The 26,048-nt window shown below is 36.4% G+C and overlaps 1 pseudogene; it reads right to left on the bottom strand.

Annotated features, from left to right (window-relative positions):
- The window catches only part of LOC129066876 (partitioning defective 3 homolog), an 86,314-nt pseudogene that overhangs the window by 24,302 nt on the left and 35,964 nt on the right, over window positions 1-26,048 (bottom strand).

Below are 26,048 nucleotides of genomic sequence, written 5' to 3' on the forward strand. Positions count from 1 at the left end.
TCTTTTAAAATCTTCATTAAAAAGTATTTCTAAAACTGTGTCAATTGCAGGCTATCACCTTTAAGTGCATGTGTAAGATGAAAAACCTGAAACAGAACAGCAGTAGCAAACAGTATATATTAAGCATAAGTTGCAAAGGGTGAACTCTAAAAGGCAAGTCATTGCATTACACTCATATTTTCTTCAGTCTTGGGAAGAAGAGAAGGGCAAATCACTGCTTTATTTACAGGCCTTTTTACATCCCTTGCAAAAGTATCCTGATGTTTTATCTCTTTTTGGGGGCAGTTGGTAGAGAGCTTTGGGATTTTTCACCCTGTGAGGGGAAGGCCGCATTTCAGCAGGCCTCAAGGAGCAACACTCTGTTCCTCCTTGTAACCTATTTGTTACAGACTTGACTCTGACTCAGTCGCTGACCTAGGTTAAATAAATTTGGTATATTGGCCAAGTCAGTTAATGTGATTGCTGTTTACTGGTTAGAGTTTCTAGGAACAATCTGCCTTGCGGCAAACAAAACAAAACAAAACAAAACAAAACAAAACAAAACATGTTTTTTCCTCAGTTACCAAGTAAATACCCCATTTATTTGATTTCCAAGAGCACACTGATTTCCCACAGAGATATGCTCATAGAATGTTAACATGGACATCTGGTTAAAAATGGTGAATTGAATACATACAATCACCTCTCTGTCCTTCCAGAACCTTTCTCAAATAGTAGTAGATTTGGGGGTAGGATGTGAAATGTTGTGGGGAGAGAGGAGTAAAAGCCATCTAAGACAAAGAGAGCAAGAAAGAAGATAGTGGAATCTGGACAGTAGCTGAATATGGTAACTGATTAAGCAGAGGCAAGAAAGGTAAATAATAAACCATCCATGTGGAAAATCTAGAAGCACACTAATTTGCATTTCAGAATCTGCAAACTTCAGGAATTCATCACCCTGGTACTTCTGGATGTGAGATACAGTAGGGGCTAAGAAGAAAGGATTGGTTGACAGTCTATTGAAGAAGGTTCCATTACCTCTACTCCCTTCTAGAAGCTCACTTAAATGATAGCTGAAGTTTCTATTTGAGTTGTTTTAAGGAATAAAGCACAAATGACCAAAACAAAAAGAAAATAAAATAAATAAAAACGTTTTTAAACATACTTTCTGTTAGCACCTTTTCCTGGGTACTTTTACATTTTTATCTCTTATAAATAGTACATTCTTTAATTTTCATTTTTCTAGCTGTTTGTTGCTGGTATACAAAAATGCCACTGATTTTTGGTTATTGATCTTGCAATTGGTAACTTTGCTAAAATTTATGATTAATTATAAATATTTGGGTAGATTCCTTTTTTTTTTCATTTTGTACACATCATATTATCTCTGAATAACAATTTACTTTCTGATTCTTATGGCTTTTCTTTTTATTTTAAAAATCTTATTGCACTATGACATTTAATCTAGAGGTGAAGAGAAATAGTTATATAGAGAGCAGCTCTAATGTTCTCATTACCATTGATTATGTTTGCTATAAGGTTTCTATACACACTTTTGTTCAGGTTAAAGAAATCCCATTTTATACTTTGTCCACTGACAATTTACATTAAAAATAACTGTTAAATGATATCAAATGCTTATTCTGTATCTATTAAAATCATTGTATAATTTTTCTACTTTTATATGTTAATGTGATAGTTATTTAACATATTTTCTAATGTCAAATGAATTTGTATTCCTAGAATATGTACCCTTTTAATGAACTGTTGAATCAATTTGCACTTCTTGAGAAAGTTTTTTTCTCCTGCATTAATATTGGCCTATTTTCTTCCCCTTATTTTACTCTCTTTACTTTTGATAAAACAAGAAGTTAGATAAACTGAGTTGGAAAGCCTTCCCTTTTACTTTGTTAATTGGAAATTTAGGTTTGGAGTTACCTATTTTTTAATATTTTGTTTAACTCTGGTAAAAACATCTGGTGCTACTATTTTCTTTAAGGGAAAATTTTGAACTACTGATAACTGTTCTGATTTTTTTTAATCAATTTTGAGTCATTTGGTAAATTTTTAAAGTATTTTGTTCATTTCAGCTCATTTTTTAGATGTGTTGCCATTAAAATTATATTTCATTATAATTTTGATCTCTCTTGCTTTTTTAGTTAGCCTCTATCATTTCTAATATATTTTGTTGTGTCTTTTGTTTCCTTAACCAATTCTTCCTGAAGTTTGTCAGTTTCACTCATTTTTCTTCAGAGAACTACTTTTAGTTTTGGTAAATCTATCATATTTTTGTTTTTTCACTTCACATTTTTCCTGTTCTTGTCTTTATGGTTTAATTCCATTTACATTTTCTTGGTTTATTTCACTCATCTTTTTTTATAATATCTTAAGATAAATGCTTATGGAATTGGCTTTTGAGTTTTGCCTTTTTTTTTTTTCCTAATATAAGTATGTTTGGCTTTAAATGTCCCTCGGGATTTCTGGCTACAGTCCAGAAGTTTTGAAATGTATTTTTATTAATGTACAGCTGCTTCTGCAGATGTTATTTATGATGACTTTTGTTCTTGGTTACTTGTTTCCTTGTGTGTTAATCATTTTTGTTGTGATTTCATAATCCTTGGATTTCTGTCTATAGGAATTTTTTGAGGCCTGTCTTTAAAGTGCTATCTTCATAACCAGTAGTACATGAGGCGTTAGTAACCTAAGATCCCTTTAAACTCACTGTTTAGTTTTTTGTTTTTTTATTTTTTTTCAGGTCATATAAATTTCGGTGGCAAACCTATGTGAATATGGCTTGGGGTTAAGAAATCTCAAGGGAGACATTTTTTTCCCCTGCTCCATCTAGAGAGAAGGTTGAGACATGCATCTTTCCTTCTGTGGGTCACATTTATTTTCTGATTCATCCACTGTGGGGACTGCCCTTTAAGTGATCCTTGTTTCATGTAGGTATCTCTGACTCTACTTTCCACTCTGCTCTGGCCCCTGGTTTTGGTTTCTCTTTCCCAAACACATGGCCATTAAAACCCAGCTGAGGCATTATAATTGGCAATACCCTCAGGGATGATGCTGGCTTCAGTGTTCATCTAATTCTTGTGGAATCATACTTTCTTATTGTTTGTCTCCTCTGTTTCTGTTTCTTAACTTCCAGCTCAGCTGTGCTCTGAGAAAGATTTTAAAAAATATTTAATTTTGTAAATCCTGAAGGGATTTCTCTGCACACATGTAGTCTGTCATACTTCTGGAAACAGAAGACACAATTTATGATATTTCCTGTTGTAACTTATAGAAAACCAAGATCAGTTTGCATTAAGGAGCTGTAACCAGAAACTCCAGAAATATGGTGATTTTCTGTTTAGTTTGTTTCAGCAGATAAATTATATCATCAAAGCCATAAATTATTCCTGTCCCTTCACTCTGCTTCTCATAATGTAAGCTTAAATCCAAACCCTTCTTTCTCCCTGACATAGTCACAGAATGGTTGCCAGCTACTTGCAGAGCTACATCCTTCATCATCCACATTCTGGTAAAGAGAGCTTGTCCCTTCCCTAACCGTAAAGTGAGTTTCCTGTACTTTCCCCAGTGCACAACCACTGCACCAAGGAAACACACCTGTTCCTTGCTTAATGACTAATTCCTTCCTGAAACCCCTGATCCTAAGAGAAAAGTCATTAAGTGGAAATCATATTTATATTAATTTTAAAAGAAGAATTGTGATGCATTTCATCTCAAGATATTCGATTATTTTATATGGCAACTAAAAATGCAAACAAGTTTACATAACTTTTAAAAATCCAATAACTTAAAAGTAAAAATGCAAGTATATTCATAAATTAGGAAATAATAAGTGTTTATTTATTTATTTTTCTTTCTTTACCATTCTTTTCATCAATTGTTCAACCTTTTGGGACTCTTGATCTTGCACTTAAACTGCACTTAGAAATATGTTTCATGATAAAAAAGCACTTTTAGGATAAAATAAGAGCTGAGCAAAAGAATGCTCTGGAACATATGGAAATGGTATATGTTCACAAAAAAGACTTGTTGAAGTTGCAAACCCTTTATTTCTCTCATTTGGCATTCATAAGCAAAGTCAATTCTTTTGGTTTATCTAAACATTGTACACAATTCAAATTAGATCCACATGCTATTGTCTGACTGCAAAAAGGTTGTGTTGAGTAAATTGATGAGTGTGTCTTTGCCTAAACCATAATAAAAAAATTACTTAGTTATTACTTTTATTATTTTTATTTTTAAAATAATTTTTATTATTTCTTTTATTACTTCTACTATTACTTATATTATTTGCTTAGGGTGTTTTAGAGTAAAGAACTATTAGTGAAAAAGCAGAACATTTTATGGCGGGTAGGTCTGTACTGTGACGAAGGAGATAGGGTTTACTCAGATTGACTAACACTAATCAGGGCTTGTCCTTGGGGATCAGTCTCCACCAACCTCAGGGCCACTACACAAAGTAGGAGAAAGACAATGAATATCGATGAGGCAATCACAGTGCCCTCTTCAGCCAGCCCTGTGACAGTATTCCTCTAACTCAAGTTCAATCTACTCTGAGATCCCACTCACATCAATGATGGGGCATTTAATTTTCATAGTCATTGGGATATCCTTTCTCTGTCTTATAGGGCATTTAAAAAACAACACAAAACAGGAGAGGTGCTGGTTGATAATGGTAGTTGCCAGTATTAATGCCGTTCCTTCTCCTTAATCATCCAATAATCATCAAGCATTCAGCTCTGGGTAGACTCAGGGGTAAACCCCTCAGCCATTCCCTCCACCAATCCCAGACCTTGCCTTTGTTCTCTAGGCCACAACAGATAATGCCAAACTTCCTTGTCTCATTCCTGCTTTCTTTACCATTCTTTTCTGGCTCCTCTGGTTTCCAGCTTTAAATTTTTTTTGTTCTATTGTCTCTAAAAAAAAACAACTTTATTTTTATAGGACTTGTATACTATACTATTTGCCCATTTAAAGTGGATAGTTCAATGGATTTTAGCATACTCACGGAGTTGTCCAATGATCACCACAATCAATTTTAGAATATTTTTATAATTCCCAAAAGAAATCCCCTATCCATTATCAGTCATCCTCCATGTTTCTCCCTCTCTCCCAATTTCTGAAGCCCTAGGCAATTATTGATCCACTTTCTCTACATATAGATTTTCCTATTCTGGACATTTCGTGTAAGTAAAGATGCAAAATATGTAGCCTTTTGCATCTGGCTTCTTTAACTTATAAGGATTTGCATTTCATTCAAGGTACAAGTTTATAATATAATAGTAGGTGGATATCTTTTTATGTTTGACTAATATTCCAATATATGGATATACTACATTTTTTTTATTCACTATTGGATGGACATTTGAGTTATTTCTATTTTGAGGACATTATATTAACGCTGATATAAATTTTGTAAAAATGCCTCTGTGTGGGAAAACATTTTCATTTTTCTTGGATAAATTCCTAGGAGAATTAGTAAGTTGTATGTTAAGTTTATGTTTAACTTTTCAAGAAACTGCTATATGGTTTTCCAAAGTAGCTTTACTATTATATATTCTGGCCAACAAAGTTATAAAGGCTCCAGTTGCTCCATATCCTCACCAATTCTTATTATTTATCTTTTTAATTATAGTCCTTCTAATGAGTATAGAGTGATATACATCATATTTTTAAAAATGTAATTAGTCAACTATATTTAATACTTGAGACAAAAATCTAGGCATCTGGCCTTTCTAGAAATACCCAGATGTTCTGGCAACACTGGGTCTCAGTACTGTAACATGGCAATTGGCTATGGAATTGCCATTCTCTTTAGACTGGCATGCTCTCTCCAGTTTATTGGAGCCACATCTCATTTTATAGGCCTGACACTGAGGGTAAGTGTCAGATCTCATCTTTCATGATAGTTGTGTTTTTGGAGGTAAGAAATGTTCTGTGTCTCCATGCCTCTGGCAAAAGAGGAAAAATGAGGTACAGACTGAGAGGGCAATATAATTCAAGAAAAGCAGAAGAGAGCAGAGTTCTTTGTTGAATTAGAGACTACCCTTAGATGTTTAATGTACAAGTTTATCTTTGTCAAAAGAATGCAATTTAAGGCATTGTTATAAAAAAAATACAAAGACAGTGTGAGATGGAAATTTTAATGAGCTGAGAAAAAATAATCGAAATTCAGTTGAAGTTCTATTTTGAAGTCATATAGATTAATACTATCATGGAAAGTAGTTATCTATTCATGTAAATATAAAAAAGCTTATAAATAATTTTAAAATATATGTTTTGATCACTACATTCTTAGAAAAGTTATTTCTTTGGCAAGAAATAATATACCACACTTTAAATCAGTTCTCAGAAATGGAAATTATAGGAATTCCCCAATTGCAGAGTTGAGGATCCAATTCTAAACATGGTTCTATACTTAAAATTTATTAGAATAAACTAATGTTGTTCACATTGTCTCTCACAATTAATAGAATGAATGGTTATCAAATAGAATCATATGGCATTATATGATACTGAGAGCTAAATAATGATGGTATTAGAAAATTAGATTTCTTCAAATGTTTTGAGAGTAGTTACTCTAAATATAAAAACAAACTATGTTTGAAAGTAACTACATTAAGGTACATCTGTTCTCCATTATGAAATGGAATAAAACTAAATATTGTTCCCAATTAAAGGATTTAAGGCCAAATTTTAGACTGTCCATTTCAAAGAAAAATATAAAGCCTAATACATCTTGTGCAGGAAAAGAAAATGTTAGTTTTCCAATTCTAAATCAGATAAATTGGAATTAGAAATTCTTAAATTAATCCTTTTATTTTAATCTATAATCCAAAATATCTGTTTAGATTTTGCAATCCTTTTCTAATTTAGTAAAAACAAAGAATGTTGATTCTATTTCTGGAAGCTAAATATTCCTGTACTTGGGGTGCTGTGCACATTATCAGCTTGGTGTTGCATTACCTATCTAGGTTTTCTTTTGACTTTTGACTTTTAACACCTGTGTAAAATGTGTTTAGGGATCCTTCGTATTTCTTCATGATGCAGCCCAAATCGTCAGGATGAGAAAATGCTTAGGGGCTGTAAACAGGTGCTCAGAAACAGAGGCTCTTCATTTGTTGAAGATAAGGCACAGAATGGACTACAGGAAGCAGGTGCTCTACTAGTGAAGAAAGAGGAAACCCAACATTTATTTTAGTTAGCAGGGTAGAACCCCAGCATGGAAATGTATGGGACTGGCAGAGTAGGTGCCTAAAGGTGGCAAGACAAACATCTTGACTGTGTTTGGTTGTTGGTTGTGAGTAGCTCACGGGGGAAGCTCAGTGCAGGCAGTTCTCGGACCATCTTACATGCTTAATTCCACAGCAGCCCCTCTCCTGGACCAGCGGGTAGGACTCTGCTTCTACAGAGAGCAATACCTACCACAAGGATAAACATGCTTCCTGTTTTCTCTACAGCTGATTTCATAGCACTGTTTATAGGGGAAAGATTCCTGCTTCTGATCCCTGAAGCAATTGGTCTCTGAAATACATACTTGATTATCCCTTTTATCTTAGCATGAATAGCCTCTGCTGGCACTTATTAATCATAAAATTATTCACTCTGCTTTAAACCTAGTGGCAGTGCTCAACTCCATAACCTCCTGTGGCAATGGGTTTCACAGGTTGGCTAAATGTGGTACAAAGTAATAGTTTCTTCGCCTTGCTCTAAATTTACCAGCCATTAATTCCACCAGATGACATTTCGTTCTTCAGTGACATTATGGAACATCCAGTTCTTTGGCTGAGACTACAAACAAAACCCTCTGTCAGCCTCTCAGACACTAAATAATCACCACTTGCCATTTTCACTTTACATATGTTAACCTGGTTTGATTGGGAGAAAATCTTAACTTCTTTCTAATTTGCTGTAATTGTATTCAAATGTTACTCTCCTCTCCCAGTCTTTCTTGGGAATCATTTCAAGTGCATATTTATTCTTAGGTTTAAACATGAGGTGACCTATTTGGTAGGATTAGGATTAATTTGTGTGAATAGTATACTGAGGCTTCTAGAAGAGTATCAAGTGTCTTGTGATGACGATGACTCACAATAAATTAACTGTGGCTAGCACTTCATCCAGGAAGTAGATGACAGGACACAGAACATGATTTTAGAGCAATTGAATTGGTTCTATGCCTGCTACCACCTCCATCCTCCTGCGATTTCGTCTGTTCAGACTGATTTATGAAATTCTTCTATCAAGTCTCAGTCCCTTTGATCCCCATTCCAATGAAAATGCCTTCAGAAAGAAGTGTTATTTAAGCCTCTGTCAGCCATTTTCTCCTGGGCACAAACTGTGTTGATGTACGATGCCTTGTTTCCTGTAAACTAGTCAGCTTTGAATTGTGTCCTGCAGAATCCTAGAGTCCCAAGGCTAGGGGAGGGATTGTTGTGGGGTAAGAAGAAATCAGATGCTCTGGGTTTCAACAGAGCAACCTGCTGTTACCTGCTGTAGACACTCAGCTTCTGTCTATTTCTATTTCATGTGATAAGAAAGTTTTACATTATTGTTATTACTATTTTTACAACTCTGCTTTAAGTTCTCAGGTTAGACCCCATTGCATGAAGACAAGAGTGAGCCTCCAATACTTTTATGTCAGTTACTCAAGTTAATGGTCTCACATTTCACATTCTCCAGGTCAGTCCTTGCTCCTGACTCGGGCACTCTTCTCAGCATGGACTCTGCTTCCCTCCTAGGGGATAAAGCTGCTCTTCTGCCTCCTATGTGATTCTCATTCTTGCTGCACTAGAAAGAAAAAGGAAGAAATGAGGCTAGGAAGAGAAACAAAGACTAGCTGTGTACACACTTCCACTAATTCCTTACTTTCTAAAATTTAATATTTGTAAAACATCATTATCCTTTGGAGCTTTGGAATGGATTCCACATAAATGGAAAGTATCTGTTATAACCTAAGATCAAATACTTCCCAAGACCTAGAGAGTTGGAGTTATATAAATATATATCAACTTAACATAGTTTGCTACTAGGAAATATGAGAAATTAACATATTTAAGAATAATGGAAAATTTGGCATGAATTGGAACAATTTTTATATAATCAAAATAGAAAGTGAAGAGAGTAATTTTCACCTGGTGAAGAAAAAATGATTTATTAGGGTTGAAGAAACTGAAGTCATTTAAAAGTTTGAGAGCTTTAATTCTATAAAATTGAAATTTTCCAAATATTTAAAAATAGAAAAACTAAAATTTAAAAGGAGTCAATAAACTAGGAAACATTTTACATAAAATTTGACCTGGAATTATATAATATATTCTATCAAGTCTGATTATAAACCAGACTACCTAACTGAATTTTTAAAACTCCAGGTATGGAAGGAAAAGTCTCTCAGCATGTGAAAGGACCAGGGGTCCACCATGGGGTTCATTCAGATTTTTAGAAATACATCAAGAAAAAACTCAAATGGACAGGGGATATGAACTGATAACTCACAGAAGGTGCAATATAGGTAAAGAAAATATTCATCTTATTTAAAAAGTAAAACTGTACCAAGTAAAAGAAAGAAATTTTTAATCATTAAAAGAATAGTACCTCTCAAAAATTAAGCAAAAATTACCATCTACTGGTATGTAGCCAAAGGAATTAAAAGTAGGGACTCAGGTACTGTACACCAGCATTCATAGAACCATTTATTCACAATAGAGAAAGGTGGAAACAACCCAAATGTCCATATGGTTTGGACCAATATGTGGTATATAAATACAATGGAATTTTAAACTTCTGATACATGCTACAACATGGATGAAATTTGAAAACAATTTGCTAAGTGATAAAAGCCAAATATTAAAAAAAATATTGTGTAGGGTTCCACATGTATGAGGTACCTAGAACAGGTTTTATAGAGACAAAGTAGAACAAAGGTTATCAGGGACTGAGGAGAGGGAGGAATGTGAAATTATTATCTAGTGGTTACAGAGTTTGTGTGGGGGATAATGAAAAGGTTTTGGCATGAATAAAGGTGATGCCTGTACAATACTGTGAATGTGTTCAATACCATTGAACTGCACACTTACAATGATTAGAAGGGTAAATGTTGTTATTTATTTGACCACAATCTTTTAAAACATGAATAACTGCTAAGTGTAAAATTGTGTTTAACTAGTGCATTTATACTGAGAGTGGGAATATAAATTTATACAACCCACTTTGGAAAGGAATATGATAATTTTTATCAAAAACCCCTGAACTGTTTCTTTCTTTTGACTCAGCTATCCCATTACTAAGAATATAATCTTAAAGTAGTAAAAAGCTATTTGCATACACATGACCACAATAGTATTGATAATTAAAAAATAGTAACCTAAACATGCAAAAAGAGGGGAAGTATGTCACACAAAATCAATGAAACATTAAGCAGCCATTTAAAAATTAGATAATGATTATGAGATAATGTCTATGATATACTAGCAAGTAAAAAAGATTACAAAATGGCAGGATACTATAAGTGTAATTTTGTTAAAATATTCATGTCAACAACATCTGTGAATGAAAACTTCTGTTGTAAATGGAGGGAATTGGGATGAATGGTTTTCCTTTCTAAATTTTTAAAACTTTATTATTTTGCCTTAATAATAAAAGTAAATAATATTTAAAATGAAACATAATTAATATACAAAATATTTAAAATGTATTTTGTTACAGAAGACAGAAGAAATACAATTATAAATACTTGTACCAAAAATTATAAGGAAAACTGAAAAGTAATGTTCTTGCTTATTCTTGTTTCTTTTGTAAAACTAAAGATAATTAAATGATTCCTATATATCAAGTAGACTAATAATAGGAATCAACTTACAAAAACCTTGGTTATAAAACTATACATATTCTTTTAATGTTGGAAGGAGCCCAGGGATTTGTATAATGTGACTATATTGTGAAATGCGCATTCTAAAACAATGGAAAAGAAAAATTGTGAAGTGGAAAAGGTTTTATAGATAGTATTGGCAAAAGTAAAAAAACAAGTGGGATAATAAAGCAGAATATCTCAGGAAGATTCTTGGATGCAAAATCTTCAAAGAAAACACTTCTCACAAATGGCAGAAAGGAATATCAATGTGCTAAACACTCTCTGAATAATGACAAAAACATCAAATGACATTGACTCTAATTTATACGGGATTTAGAACAATGGAAAAACTATGCATAGAGATTTTTTTTCAGTAGGGGACTCCCAGCCAAGATGTCAGCAAAGGTAAATATGACACACTTCCTTGCACAACCACATCAAAACAACTAAAATATAGAACAGCCATCATTTAGAAGCATCAGAAATCAGGCTGGTACAAGTCTCACAACTACAGAGTTAAACCATATCCATCCAGACTGGTAGAGGGATAGATGTGGATCAAGCTGGCACCACATGCATGTGTGGTGGATAAAAATTTGGAGGGATATCTGGGGAGAAAGGGGTCCCAGCCCCGCACCAGGCTCATAGCCCAGGTGTCCAGTGCCAAAAGGATAAGTCCCTATATCTTCTGGTTGTAAAAACCAGTGGGAATTGAGTCAGTGGAAGAAAGTTCTGGAGTCCCAAGCAGTTCCCCTTAAAGAACCCACACATGAACTTACTCAGACTCATTCCTTCTGAGCCCCAGCATCAGGGTAGTAGCTTGAAAGCCAACAGTGGCATACAGGGAGGAACTGAAGTCAGGAGCTGGGGGACAGCTTTGTCCCAGACAGAAGGGTGAGCAGAGGCCATTGTCCCTTTTCTGAGCCCTCCTGCCACAGAGACACAAAGCTGGCAGGTGGGGTCCATATCTCAGACTCTATCAACCTGGTTAACACTGTTTTCCCCACCCTGGAGATCCACTGAGACTCCATCCCACCCAACTTATGGGCCTACCAAAACTGTTAACAGACTTTTCCATCGAATGGCAGGTCTTGGCTTATGCTTCACAACTTCCTAAATACTATCAAACAAGCAACAGCTGGCCTCAGTGAACCCCAGTCCTGATACTTCTTGCTAAGTAGTGCAAGCCAAGCACTAGGAGTAGCCAGCCTAGATTCACAGCTTTGCTTTGCCTGGGAATCTTCAACCCAGCACAAGTAGCAGCTATCATAGTCTGCTTTATAGCTCATGCAGAGTGGTCACAGGCAGAACACAGGTGGGGGTTGACCTTGGCCTGCACCACCAGGAAAACACCATAACCTATGCACCCAGGGGACAGCTACAGATCGCTTCAGAGCACCACCACCCTGCCCCTGCACAGCTGATCCTCCAAGGATGTCAGAGATTGGTGGCCGGTGGTCAGTGTTCACAGCCAGTCATTGCACCTGACTGGCCTGGGAAAATCCCTCCCATTGACCTACCAACAACAATCAAGGCTCAACTATGAGACGAGGGTGTACTCAGCCCACACAAAGGGCGCACCTCAAGTACAGGGGAGGCTGTACACCGGACCCTACAGAACACCTACTACATCAAGCCATGCTACCAAGACAGGGAGTTATAGCAAGTCTACCTAATACATAGATATAAACATAAGGAGGTTGCCAAAATGAGGAGACAAAGAAACATGGCCCAAAGGAAAGAACATGAAAACTCCAGGAAAAAGAACTAAACAAAATGGAGATAAGCAATCTATCAGATGCAGAGTTCAAAACACTAGTTATCAGGATACTCAAGAAACTTAGTGAAGACCTCACTAAGCTTTTTTATGCTCAACAGCATAAAAAAGATCCAATTAGAAGTGAAGGATTCACAAATTGAAATAAAGAACACTTTATAGAGAAACAACAGTAGAGTAAATGAAGCTGAGAATCAAATTAATGATTTGGAACATAAGGAAGCAAAAAAAGAAAACAACAAAAAACAAAAAAACAAAAAAAAAACAAGCAATCAGAACAAGAAGAAAAAAGAAAAAAAAAAAACCCATGAAGATAGTAAGAAGCTTTTGGGACAACTTCAAGAAGTACAACATTCACATCATAGGGGTACCAGAAGGGGAAGAGAAAGCAAGATAATGAAAATCTCTTGAAAAAATAATGAAAGAAAACTTCCCTAATTTGGTGAAGGAAATAGACATGCAAGTGCAGGAAGCAGAGTCCCAAACAAGATGGATGCAGAGGCCCACTTCAAGACACATCATAATTAAAATGCCAAAGGTTAAAGGTAAAGAGAGAATCTTAAAAGCAGCAAGAGAAAAGAAGTTAGTTACCTGCAGAGGAGTCCCCTTAAGAATGTCAGCTGATTTCTCAAAAGAAACTTTGCAGGCTAGAAGGGATTGGAACTTCCAGCCAAGACTACTCTATCCAGCAATGCTATAATTTAGAATCAAAGGGCAGATAAAGAGCTTCTCAGACAAGAAAAAGCTAAAGGAGTTCATCAACAGACCATTATTATATGAAATGTTAAAGGGACATATTTAAGAAAATGGTCGCAATTGGGAGGGGTATGTTGCGGGGGTGGGTGAAGAGGTAAGAGGACTAAGAAGTACAAATTGATAAATACAGAATGACCACAGGACTGGAATATACACTACAGGAAATGGAGTAGCCAAAGACCTTATATGCATGACCCATGGACATGATCAATGATATGAGAGTTGCCTGAGGGGAGTGCTAGATGGAAGGAGGCAAAGGTGGATGATCAGGACAACTCTAATACCATAATCAAGAAAATATAATTGAAAAAACAAAGATTTTTTAAGTGATGAATTAATTTGAAATTATGAAAAGCTGAGAACAAAGGTACTACCTTCACAGTCAGAAAAGACAGATGGTCCCCAACTTACAATGGTTTAACTTAAGTTTTTGTTGTTGTTGTTGTTTTTTAACTTCATGAAAGCAATATGCATTCAGTAGAAACCATTCTTTCATTTTTAATTTTTTTTCCAGGCTAACAATTTTTGGTATGATACTCTTTCATGATTATGGGCAACAGTAGCAGAAGGTTTTTGCCCAACTGTGGGCCAATGTAAGTGTTCTTAGCACCTTTAAGGTAGGGTAGGCTAAACTATGATATTGGGTAGCTTAGGTGTGTTAAATGTATTTCCAACTTATCATGGTTTTATTGAGGAGCATCTGTACTTCCTTTGTGTAATGCCAATTTTTCTGGTGTGTTTCCCAGGTTTGTAAATTCAGTGATTCTGGAGAATCAGTAGGGATTTTAGAGACCATATAATAAAACTTACTTTATGGCCTTGGCTGGTTTGGCTCAGTGAATTAAGTGCTACACTGTGAACCAAAGGGTCACTGGTTCGATTCCCAGTTGGGGCACATGCATGGGTTGCAGGCCAGGTCCCCAGTTGGGGGTATGCAAGAGGCAATCACACATTGATGTTTCTCTTCCTCTCTTTCTCCCTCCCTTCCCCTCTCTCTAGAAATAAATAAATAAAATATTTTGAGGAAAAAAAACTTACTTTATATAGTTGGGTACACTAAAATCTAGAAAAAGGACCCACCCAGGTAACATAGCAAGGGAGGACCAAGACAGCCTGGGGATGTGGCGTCTATGGGGCTCTGTGCTGCTTGTTCAGTGCCTTCATGTTTCTATTTCTACAGAGGCACCAAGCAGGCAGGAGCTGCAACACTGTCCATGTGCTAACACTTCCTTCCTTTAATGCCTTTGCTTTCTTCCAGGGCCTCTTTCTACAGTTATCTTCAAAGCTATAAATAACTCCATTCATTGCCATAAAAGGCTCTCTGGACACTCTATGTCAATACTATTTAACATTAATTATGCATTATTATACCATCATTTAAGACATGGGGCTCCTCCCAGGGGTGTTCAATCATGTAAGATGTAACCACATGAAATAAGCAACAGGGCAGAAAGATAAACTATCAGGGCTAAGTCAGAGGTCAACATACCACTCTAGAGTCTGAAGATGTCCATGTGGTTTGGATCTTTCAGGGAGGTGCGAAAGGGAAAAATAAAACAGTGTGTGTAAAAGTAGGATCTTGGGAACATCAGCAATTGAACCATTGAGCAAACTAGTTTTAACATTTTAACAAGATCTCCCAGTGTTTTTTGTGTATGTAAAGGTTTGAGGGCCACTTCCAGACATTTGGATGTCAGTGTAGAAAATGTCCTGAACCCCCAGCAAGAATGAACATGACATGCCCTGGACCTGTCCATGGAGGCCGACCCTTCAGACAACACAGTGTGGAAACGGATAGAAAAGATGAGTCGGCAGGGACCTATAAAGCAGAACAAAATTTAACCGTTTAAATAGAAGAAAATAATGATGAATTTAACCTTGTGTTAATACTGACACGAAAACACAGGTGCACGGGAGAAAAGAAAACAGGGTTCTCTGAAATTGTGAGTCAGTATGACACATTTTATGGTGTTTTCTAGAATTAAATAAGGTATGTTTTAAAATTTCCCTAAGTATAACTTTTTTTATTGTTATTCTGTTACAGTTGTCCCAATTTTCCCCCTTAGCCCTTCTACGCCCAGCCCATCACCTCCCTCAGTCAATCCCCACACTGTTGTCCACGTCTATGGATCATTATTACATGTTTTTTGACTTATCCTGTCCCCTTCTTTCTGTCATTGTCCCCCTCCTCTTCCTCTCCGACATCTGTCAGTCTGTTCCCTGTTTCCATGTCTCTGGTTCTGTTTTGCTTATTAGTTTATTTTGTTCATTAGATTCCTCTTATAAGTGAAATCATATGGTGTTTGTCTTTCACCAGTTGGCTTATATCACTTAGCATAATAGTCTCCAGTTCCAACCAAGCTGTTGCAAAAAGTAGGAATTCTTTCTTTCTGCGGTGTAGTAGTCCATTTTGTAAATGTACCACAGTTTTTTAATCCACTCATCTAACTGATGAGATTTAGGCAGTTTCCAACACTTGGCTAATGTAAATAACACTGCTATAAAGATAGGGGTGCATAAGTTCTTTTGAATTAGTGTTTTGGGATTCTTAGGGCATATTCCCAGCAGTGGAATCACTGGGTCAAAAGATAGATCCATTTTCAATTTTTTGAGATTCCATACTGTTTTCCACTGTAGTAACACCAGTCTGCATTCCCACCAGCAGTGCACTAGGGTTCCCTTTTCTCCACATCCTCACCAGCACTGGCTGTTTGTTGATTTATTAATGATAGACATTCTGACATGTATAGGGTGCTATCTCAATTGTGGCTTTAATTTGCATCTCTCTGAACACAAGAGAGATATAGTATCTCTCTTTAATATGCCTATAGACCATCTGCATGTTCTTGGAGAAGGGTCTATTCAGGTCCCATTTTTTAATTGGATTGTTTGTCTTCCTGGTGTTGAATCATATAAGTTATTTATATAGTTTTGAGGTTAAACTCTTGTCTGGTATATCATTGGCAAATATGTTCTCCCATATAGACAATCCTCTTTTCATTTTGATATGGTTTCTTTAGCCATGCAAAAGCTTTTTAATTTGATGTAGTCCCATTTGTTTATTTTTCTCCTTTTTTCCTTTGCCCAAGGAAATATATCAGCAAAAATATTGCTATGTGAGATATCTGAAATTTTAATGCTTATATTTTCTGCTTGAACTTTTATGGTAGCATGGCTTATGTTTAAGTCTTTTTGTCCATTTTGAGTTTGTTCTGCTGTATGGTATAAGTTGGTGGTCTAGTTTTATTTTTATGCATGAACCAGTCCAATTCTCCCAACAACATTTATTGAAGAGACTATTTTTATTCCATTGTATGCTCTTGCCCCTTTGGTGAAACATTAACTGACCATAGAGACACGGGTTTATTTCTGGGCTCTCTCCTTTGTTCCACTGATCAATTTTTCTGTTCTTATGCCAATACCATGATGTTTTGGTTACAGTGGCCTTGTTGTATAGTTTGATATCAAGTATTGTGATCCCTTCCTAGTTTATTCTTCTTTCTCAAGATTGCTGAGGCTATTTGGGGTCTTTTTTGGTTCCATATAACCTAAGGAATCAGCATAGTTCGTAGCGTCAGATAAAAGTTCAAAAAGGGCCCTTTTGGAGCTTCCCCTTCTCTCCCCTGCAGATATGTGCTCAGCAGGGACCTCGGTATTCTACAGAGCTTGTAATCCTGCAGGTGGGGACTGCGCACACCTGTCTGTGACCTGCCTGGCTGCAAGGAACCTCAGGCACTCAGCTGCTGGCCCTCCAGCCCCCAGCCTGCTGCTCTTACAGTAGACTCAGACCTGAGTAGACTCAGTAGACCTGAACTCTCTGTTCTGCACATTCCCCTGCTCACCAGCCACAGGGGGTCAGGTCCCACAGTCACTTCTCTGTGCCACTCTCTGTTCTTCCTGCGCAGCTGGACTCAGTGAGAATGCACTGCACTTTCACTCTGGTTTGTTTTTTGGCAGAGCCATTGCATGCATGTGCTTACAGTCCCTGACTAGCCACGCCCCAACTCCCTTTTTAAAAAAGTCTGTGGCACCCACACTACAGCACCAAGCTATGGACAGGCTCTCTCCATGCTCCATCTCCCCAAAAAGCAAAACATCTCTCTCATTCAGGACTGTCCACAGCCTCTGCTGCTGCCTCTGACAGTTTTAGGGGACCAAGTTTCTCTCTGGAGCTCTCCTGGTTGGTGCGACAGCTATGGATGTGTTGCTGCTGTGTGTGTGTAGCCGAAGTCTCCAAGGCCTTGCATATCCTTTCAAGTATCTCCTGATTAGGGTTGGGGGTTTCCCTGTGTGTGATCAGAGGCCCCACTCTGGGAGGGGAGAGAGTCACTAAGCTGCATTTTCTGTCTGATCTTTCCTCTGCTACAGGCACCTTGCAGGGGACATTTCCCCCTCATCTTATAAAATCTCTTACTAGACAGTGCAAATCATCCTCTGTATTCCGTGGCTTCAAAAATTCATATCACCTGAGATTCCATTGATTGTTCAGATCACTTGTCAGAAGATCAGCTGAAAATCTGTGCTGCGGGCACAAGGAAGTGGGCTCAGCTTCCACCTACTCAGCCACCATCTTCTCATACCGCTATACTTTTCTTTTTTGACTTGGGGTTCGGGGGAGAGGTTGACTTATTGTTCCACTTACTTATACATTCATTGGTTGATTCTTGCATGAGCCATGTGCCATCTGCCCTGACCAGGGATTGAACCCACAACTTAGGTGCATCAGGATGACACTCCACCCAACTGCTCTAAGCATAACTCTTAATTTAAATGATTCACTGTTAGAGAAAAAAGTACAAACGATTTAGTAACTGAACGTAGGATTTCCTGTTTTTTGCCTTACACTGGAGCTTTAAAACATGATTTCCTTTTTTACCTTACAATTTAGTTTATCAAGTTATACTGTAACATCTAGATATCTAATAGAAATGAATGTCTTATTTTTGCAATTCAACAGAAAAAATAATAAATATGTAAGTTAGAATCAGTCAGAGCCTACATGGGATCACTTGGGGGTAAAACTCCTGGGCTTACTGGTCTGTTGCATGGAGGCTTTCCCACGCAGGGCCTCTTATTAACCCCAAATCTCATGGATGTGTTTGATTCTCTCCCTTTTCTCTAGCTGATCTTATTCTCGACATTATGAATATGTAATCAGGATACAGGCTCTTAGCTTTCTGGCTTTTCTTTGATGCAGAATTAAAAGATCACCCTTTTTATTTTAGGGTTTTGATGCTAATATTATGAAACCAAGGACAATAAAACAGTGAACCTGAAAGTATTGAAAGCTTTAAGAAATACTCAAAAGCTTTCATAGTAACTGTTCTTATCCTACCCTTCAAAAGGGACTGGTCGCCCTTTCCTGCCTTTTTCATGGACTCCGTCTTTTCATTATCCTGACAGGTCTCTATCTGATGCTACCTACATTTTTAGACTGTGGTTGGAGGTGCAGCATAGGGCTGACATCATTACTCCTTCTCCCCGTCTTCATAGGCACAGTTCTCACCCATATGGGACCCTCTTTCTAAGCAGTTGTCCCGAAGACGCAGGAGTGAGACAGTAGGTGGGAACTCAGAGGGCATCCTGTTCCCCTCTGTACATCTCCAGGCAACTTCCCCACCAGCCTTAAGTCCTCAAGTCCTCCAGGTTTACATAAAAAAGTGGGAAATTAGGTGAAACCTACACATTGATCAACTATCTTTTTTAACATGACAGGAATTTCTAATTACCTTGGCGCTCTTAAGGGTCATTCTGATCCTAGGAAAAAAACAATTTTGTCTTCTCAAAGGATGATTTCAATTCCCTTAAATTGGGCCTTTCTGGACTCATCTTCTTTAGTCACCTGCCTCAGAGTCTCGCCTCATTCCTGAAACTCCGACCCTGTAACAGTTCCCCAGGCTCCCTCCTTAATCACACAAATAGCCCCTAAAACTCTGTTCTGGGGCTATAAGGAAGACAAATGGCAAGTTACGCCTGCAGCTCTCTTCCCCGAGAATTCCTACAACTCCCTCTTCAATTACCACCTCACGGAGAGCATTCGCCCCTCCATTTGTACACAGTGAATGTAGTCTTATCTCATAGAGTAGACTTGGTTGCAGAGCAGGAATATTAATGTTTCTGTTATCATTTATTAATTGGAGACCTCATATCTATTTCCCCGGGAGGCAGAGCAGCTGCCCAAAGCTTCATAAAGTGGAGTAGCAGTACCCACTCCAGATGTGAGAAGGTGTTTGGTGCTGCTACACATATCTTGTTTTTCTAATTCTGCTACACATAATTATTAAGTGTACATGTCTTCAAATTCCCAAAGAAATTGTGCTTTTAATAAGTACTGCATATATGGAATTAAAAAAGCAAAAGAACAGAACTGGGCAAGAAGGAAGTACTGAAGTGTATTTTTCCCATTTCAGGGCATATGCTCATCCTAAAAGATGACAAATATCTCTATGAGTCTAGCCAAAAATCTACAGTTAATTGTAATAGTAATCATAATATCAGTTTGGAATGCCAAAAATTCAAATTTAGAGATAGATATGTGTCTTTAATTAATAAAAGTTGATTTAGAAATATACAATCAATATAGATTGAAAATATGATCAATAGAAACTTGTATATGTATATTTAGGGAAATAATTTAATTTGAAATTTTAAAGTGCCTTTTACTTTGAGAGCCATACACTTTTAAAAAGTGTCACGAGAACACCAAATATTTGCACTGTTAGTTGCAGCCTTGATTAAGGAGACTATTTTAAACCTTTAGATTTCCATTCTAGTGAACTAGGTTTTTTCTCTACCAGTTTTCTTTTTTCATAAAGAGAGAGAAATAAATTTACATGTTCAAGCAATTCCATTTTTGTCTTTACAGGTGGTAGGATTTAATACAACACTCTATTGAAAGTGACATGCGTCTTAAAATTTCTGTAAAATACATATAAATCTTACTGTCTTGACCACTTTTAAGTGTACAGTTCAATAGTGTAAAGAAGATTCACACTGGTGCGCAACCACCCTCCAGAACTTTCTCATGCAAAACTGAAGCTCTATTACAACTCCATTAAACACCTCTCCCTCCTACGTCCCCCAGTTTCTGGCCATCACCAATCTATTTTCCGTCTACAAGTTTGACTATTCTAACTACTTCATATAAGTGTAATCACACAGTTCAAATAGTTTAATAAACTATAAATAGTATATTTTATAATAAACCAGATCTCATAACCACAGTATTACCCAGCAATTTTCAGCCTATGTGCTGCAAGACAAACACTACTGTGCCACAGGAATTTTTTTTTTTGCCCCAATTTTTTTTTCTTTCTTACTTTATTTATTTTTAAATACATTTGTCTCTGCCTCCCCCGCCCCCACTTGCCACAGGAATTTTTAAAACATGCAGTACCTGACTAGTCAGGGGCACTGACCTCGTTTCCATTAGGTTGTCAAATTAAAAACATGACAATGGCCAACACAACAATAGCTGTCCAGTGTGAATGAAGCAAAATTACACGTTGTTTTTTTTCCTTTTTGGTCAGATTGGCAAAAAATATAACATTGTTTTTGCTGTGCTGTAGAATTTCAGTAATTAGTTTATGTGTGTCATGAGATGAAAAAGGTTGAAAATCACTGTCGTAACCAATACAATGCAAACCCGGTTAGTATAGCTATTTTGATATATGAATATTCTGTAAGATGGGAATTTACCGGGAGTTCGCCTATTAACTTCTGAATGCAGGCTTTTTAAAATGAAGTTTTAAAGCAATTTCAATAACTTCTGAGGAAAGTAAAGAGTTAAAAAAAATTTCTTTCATTGTGAAATGACATGGTAAATGACCCCAGATAGAGCCAAGTTCTTTGATGGTAAATGCCTTTCATAGAACATTTGTCCCCAAAGATACCCCATGGAAAAACAAGTTTCTCTGATTATAAAATTTCTGGAAAGCTGCATAATATATATCTCTTTGGATATTCAAATAGCATATTAATACACTGACAATTCTAAGAAGTCTTGAACATTTGTTTTCTGCGTTTGGCCCAGGTGTTTCCAAAACTTATTGACTAAAGAATCCTTTTTTCTCCCCCTGAAACTTACAAACATTCTGAAGGTGAAAGCGCAGCCCCTAAAACACGAGATGGCTGCAGCTATGTCTCTGTACTTGAACACTCCTTGTAGACTCGGAGTCTTGATTTGACACACAACCACCCTGCTTCACTCCGCATTTTCATACTTACTTTTTAGTAAGAGATTACTTTTAGAGAGAGATTACTGTATGCTTCATAAACACGGTCATCAAGACACTCATTACTGTAAATGTCAAGTTGATTAAACTTTCATTTGAAAGAATGGTAGAGCAAGTCTGACAATACACATTTTTCTTAGCTTGGGGTTTGAAGTGATGGCATAAATCCCAGGGGGCAGGTCTATGATCCTCCAGGCTAAAATAAAAACTGTTTAGCTATTATGTTTCTACTACATGTGAACTATAAGCCTATCTCACATGGTGAGAGGAACAAACGGCTCAGCTGCAAACTGCTTTTAAAGTACTGGTACAAGAACAGCAAAGACAGGTAAATGAGAACATTTCTATGTACATGCAACATTAATATTGCATTGAAAATCTGAGCCTGTGTAGACTCTACTTAGAGATACAAACAAGGATTCGAGAATAGGCTTCATAAAATACAAGAAGAATCATTGTTACTACACAAAAGTCCCTGAAATCATGTACTGAACTGAAGTGGTAAAGCTCAGGTAAAAAACCTGTGGGTTTTTTTTTATATCAATTTATATGCCCATTAGAACTCATCCCAGTATTTAGCGAACTTCTAATACATGCTGTGGTAATTAAATTGTCTAACTGGCTCTGTTTGCTGTATACTCAACATTTTATAAAGAGAGAAACTTATTTGCCCAATGACTATCATTGAAAAAAGTCTAAGACTAAATTCTCTCATTTGAAAAAAAGTGACAATATCTACAAATTAAGAACTCACACATTTGGTACTCTTGATTTGATCTGATTCCTTAAAGATAAAGCATTAAAACATCTGGATTTATCCATAGGCAAATGAAAACACAGAAGACAGGAAGAAGAGAAATAGCACATTTGGGTAAAGTGTATTGAGTCATTAAATATTAAATTTAGAATATTTCTTGCATTTCTATCCACAAGACCTCTCATAAAATTAAAGTGAAATTCTTACTTCTCAGATGGCTTACTCTCCCTTCATGCCTGACTATCCAGTTACAGTAACTCTTCAGTAAGAGCTCCCTGGTGTTAAGAATCACTACTTCCTGCAACAGGCTTCTGCTGTTCCTTACTAGCACAATACTTGGCACAGAGCAAACTTTCCAGAACTGTTTAACGAATGAATGAAAGAAAAAAAGGATAACACCTTGCATTTGTATAATTTGTTTAATGTTGGAACATTGTTGTCACACAAACTACTTACTTTCATTTAATTCATTCATTTTCTCATTTGGTAAATATTATTGGAATACACAGCAATTGCCAGACAGTGGTATTAATCATTCAAATTAAGTCATGGTTCTTGCACTCAAATGATACAAAATCCTTTGGGGAAAATATCCTAGCCAAGGGAAATTAGAAGTTTTGAGAAAAGTGTCAAAATTTGTTTTACCTTAACAAATTTTCCTTAACAAATATTAGAAATAGCAGTTAGTGTAAATTCTAAGCCTTACAACAACCCCTTAGTTTGGCAGAAATTATTGTTGGCAGACCATGGTCCCCAGAAGTTGAGAGACTAGTCTGTGGTTTTATAACTAAATAAGAGACAATTGGGACTGGAACTTGGGCCTTTTTCTTGTAGGACAGTGTTCACCCTGTTCCCTAGAGCTGCTGAATAGAGGGGCTATTCCCTTTTTGTTTCGTGCAACTTCAAGTTGGAGGTGAGCTCAGAACTGACGGAGCTTTGAGATACAAAGTGCCAGAATGTTCAGAGAGGGAATACTGGTAACAAAAACAAAACAAAACAAAACAAAAAGCAACAAGTGGAACTTGGAATAGAAGCATAAGGTCAAGAGACTGGGAGAGTGGTTTCTTTGATTGCAGTGGAAAATGGAGGACAACATTGGGAAAGAGTCTGGGTGGGGTGAAAGCTGACAAACAGACTCCTGTGTGCTAGAATAAATGACGTGTGTGTTTGTGTGTGTGTGTGTGTGTGTGTGTGTGTGTGTGTGTGAGAGAGAGAGAGTAAGAGAGAGGGAGAGAGAGAGAAAGAAAAATTGAGGGAGGAAAAGAATTGTTCGATGAGGATGTAAAGTTACAAATTGCAGCATTAGCAAAAAAATACAATTTTGTCCTTCTCTTGGATGGTATTTATATTTGTTCAGGATACCTTTCTATAAGACATTCTTCCTACCTCCTGACCTCCAGTCAAACCTAATTTAAAGTAGAATACAGAAAAAAAAAAGAAACTACTGAAGATAGGAATCTGAAACTCCTGACAGAGTTGCAAAAACCAAGCAGTCTTGAGTATGTTCAACTGCCCATCAGTTATTTGGAGATTTCTATAGCAGAAAAACTTCCCTGTAAAGCAGAGAGCACTTATCCTTCATTTCCATGGCTTGTTTTATAAAATATAGTTGAACAATAACTATTAATAAAAATCATTTAGCATTTTTCTACTTAATTTTCCTTCTCTCCCCAGTCCTTCTCCCCCATCTCTGCCCTTACTTCAATGAAGAACCTCATAAACATGGCAGCTTAAATTTTTCTACATTATATTATCTCTTAGGCCTGATGTGGAGAGTTTCCCTAAGTTTATGCTGAATAAATTTGGTTTTGCTTTGGTTCTATAAATTACCATAGCACTCAGCTCTAAGTATGTGGTGTTTTATTTTATATTAAATTAATATAATTTATTTCCTTGTGTATTATAAGGCTATTATGTACATATTAACATAAAAATGAAAAATTGTCAATAAAATTCTTCATGTAAACACAATATGCATAGGGCACTGGAAGTATGGGTTCTTATGCTGAAAGTATTCAAATTGTGTCACACTTTGCATAATTTAAAAGCATGAGAAATAAAAAACAAAGCAAAAATGAAACAAAGTAACATAATTTGAAGCTTAGATTTCATAGAAGCTACAGTGACAATCACTGAACTTCTGGAAAGTCCTAATATCCTACAAATATTTCAATTTTTATTTTGCAAGTAAGTCATTTTTGGTCTGTTGATCTGAATTAAGCTTTATTGAAGATGGGGTGTTGCGGCTCCTTTGTGAAAATTAGCTATATGCTGCTGCTCAGATACAATCTACCTAATTTAAGGGAAATTAAATAAAATATTATCGATTAAATTTCAAAGCAACAATTAGCTTAATCAACAGACAATAAATTGGAAATCTGAATGAAGTCATAAACTATAAAAATGGTGCAATGCTTAGGTTACACAGCTGACTCCGATTAAAGTGGATTTGGCTTTAAAATGTTTTTTTTGTTTGTTTGTTTGTTTTTGCCTGCAGGCTGCTAGGTCCTATCTACCAGTACAGAGAGTAGGTCAATCCATTGATTGGACTGATTTATCAAGATTAAAAGTGCCACTTTCTCATGATGAACAAATGCTTACTGCATTGACATAGTCAAATTAATATGGTGACTTTCTTGGCATGTCAAGAACTAGAAACTTATGAAATGAAGTAGTGAGATAAAATAACAAACACCCTAGACTGGGTATCTAGGCTTATTCTATCTCTTCCTTTGCCATAGAAATGTGCTTAATACTCTTCCATAAATATAACAAAAAATGGTTTGACTCATATATTCTGTTCTAAGTACTGCCATATTATTCTCTTTATCACTCTTTACTAGTTTGCCAGGGCTGCCATAACAAAATACCACTGACTGAGTGGCTTAAACAACAAAATTAAATCATTTTCTCCCAGTTATGGAGGCTAGAAATCCAAAATCAAGGTGTTGACAAGTCTTGCTTCTTCTGAGGCTTCTCACCTTGCCTTGCAGATGGCTGCCTTCTTGCTTGTCTTCCAATGGTTGTCCCACTGTCTGTGTCTTCTCTTTTTACGGACACCAGTCATATTAGATTAGGGCCTACCCAATTACCTCATTTAATCTGAATTACCCATGAAAGACCATGTCTCCACGTATAATCACATTCTGGGATATTAGGGACTAGGATTTCAACACGTGAATTTGGGGGGATGCAGTTGAGCTTGTAATACACTCAAGTCTTCTTTTTTTGTACATTTCCTTAAAAATATTTTTATTGATGTGTAATTGACATATATTTGTTAGTTTCAGATATACAATGTAATAATTTGATATTTGTATACATTGCAAAATGATCACTGCAATAAGTCTACTTAACATCCATCACCACATAATTACAAAATTTTCCTTTCCTTGTGATGAAAACTTTTAAGCTCAAATGCATAATACAGTATTATTAACTATAGTTACCATATTATATATTACATCCCCATGATTTAATTCATTTATAACTGCAATTTGTAGCTTTTGCCCCCCCTTTTGCCCCCTCTGGCCTTTTCCATTTCACATCTCTCTTCCCAACCTCCAGTCTGTTCTCTGTATCTAAGAGATCAGGGAGTTTTTTAAGATTCCATATATGAGATCATACAGTGTTTGTCTTTCTCTATCTGACTTCTTTAACTTAGCATACTCCTCTCATAAGGTC

This window comes from Pteronotus mesoamericanus, unplaced genomic scaffold, assembly GCF_021234165.1.
Source record: "Pteronotus mesoamericanus isolate MK-2021 breed Mesoamerican mustached bat unplaced genomic scaffold, CSHL_Meso_final contig_20, whole genome shotgun sequence".
Taxonomy (NCBI): domain Eukaryota; kingdom Metazoa; phylum Chordata; class Mammalia; order Chiroptera; family Mormoopidae; genus Pteronotus; species Pteronotus mesoamericanus.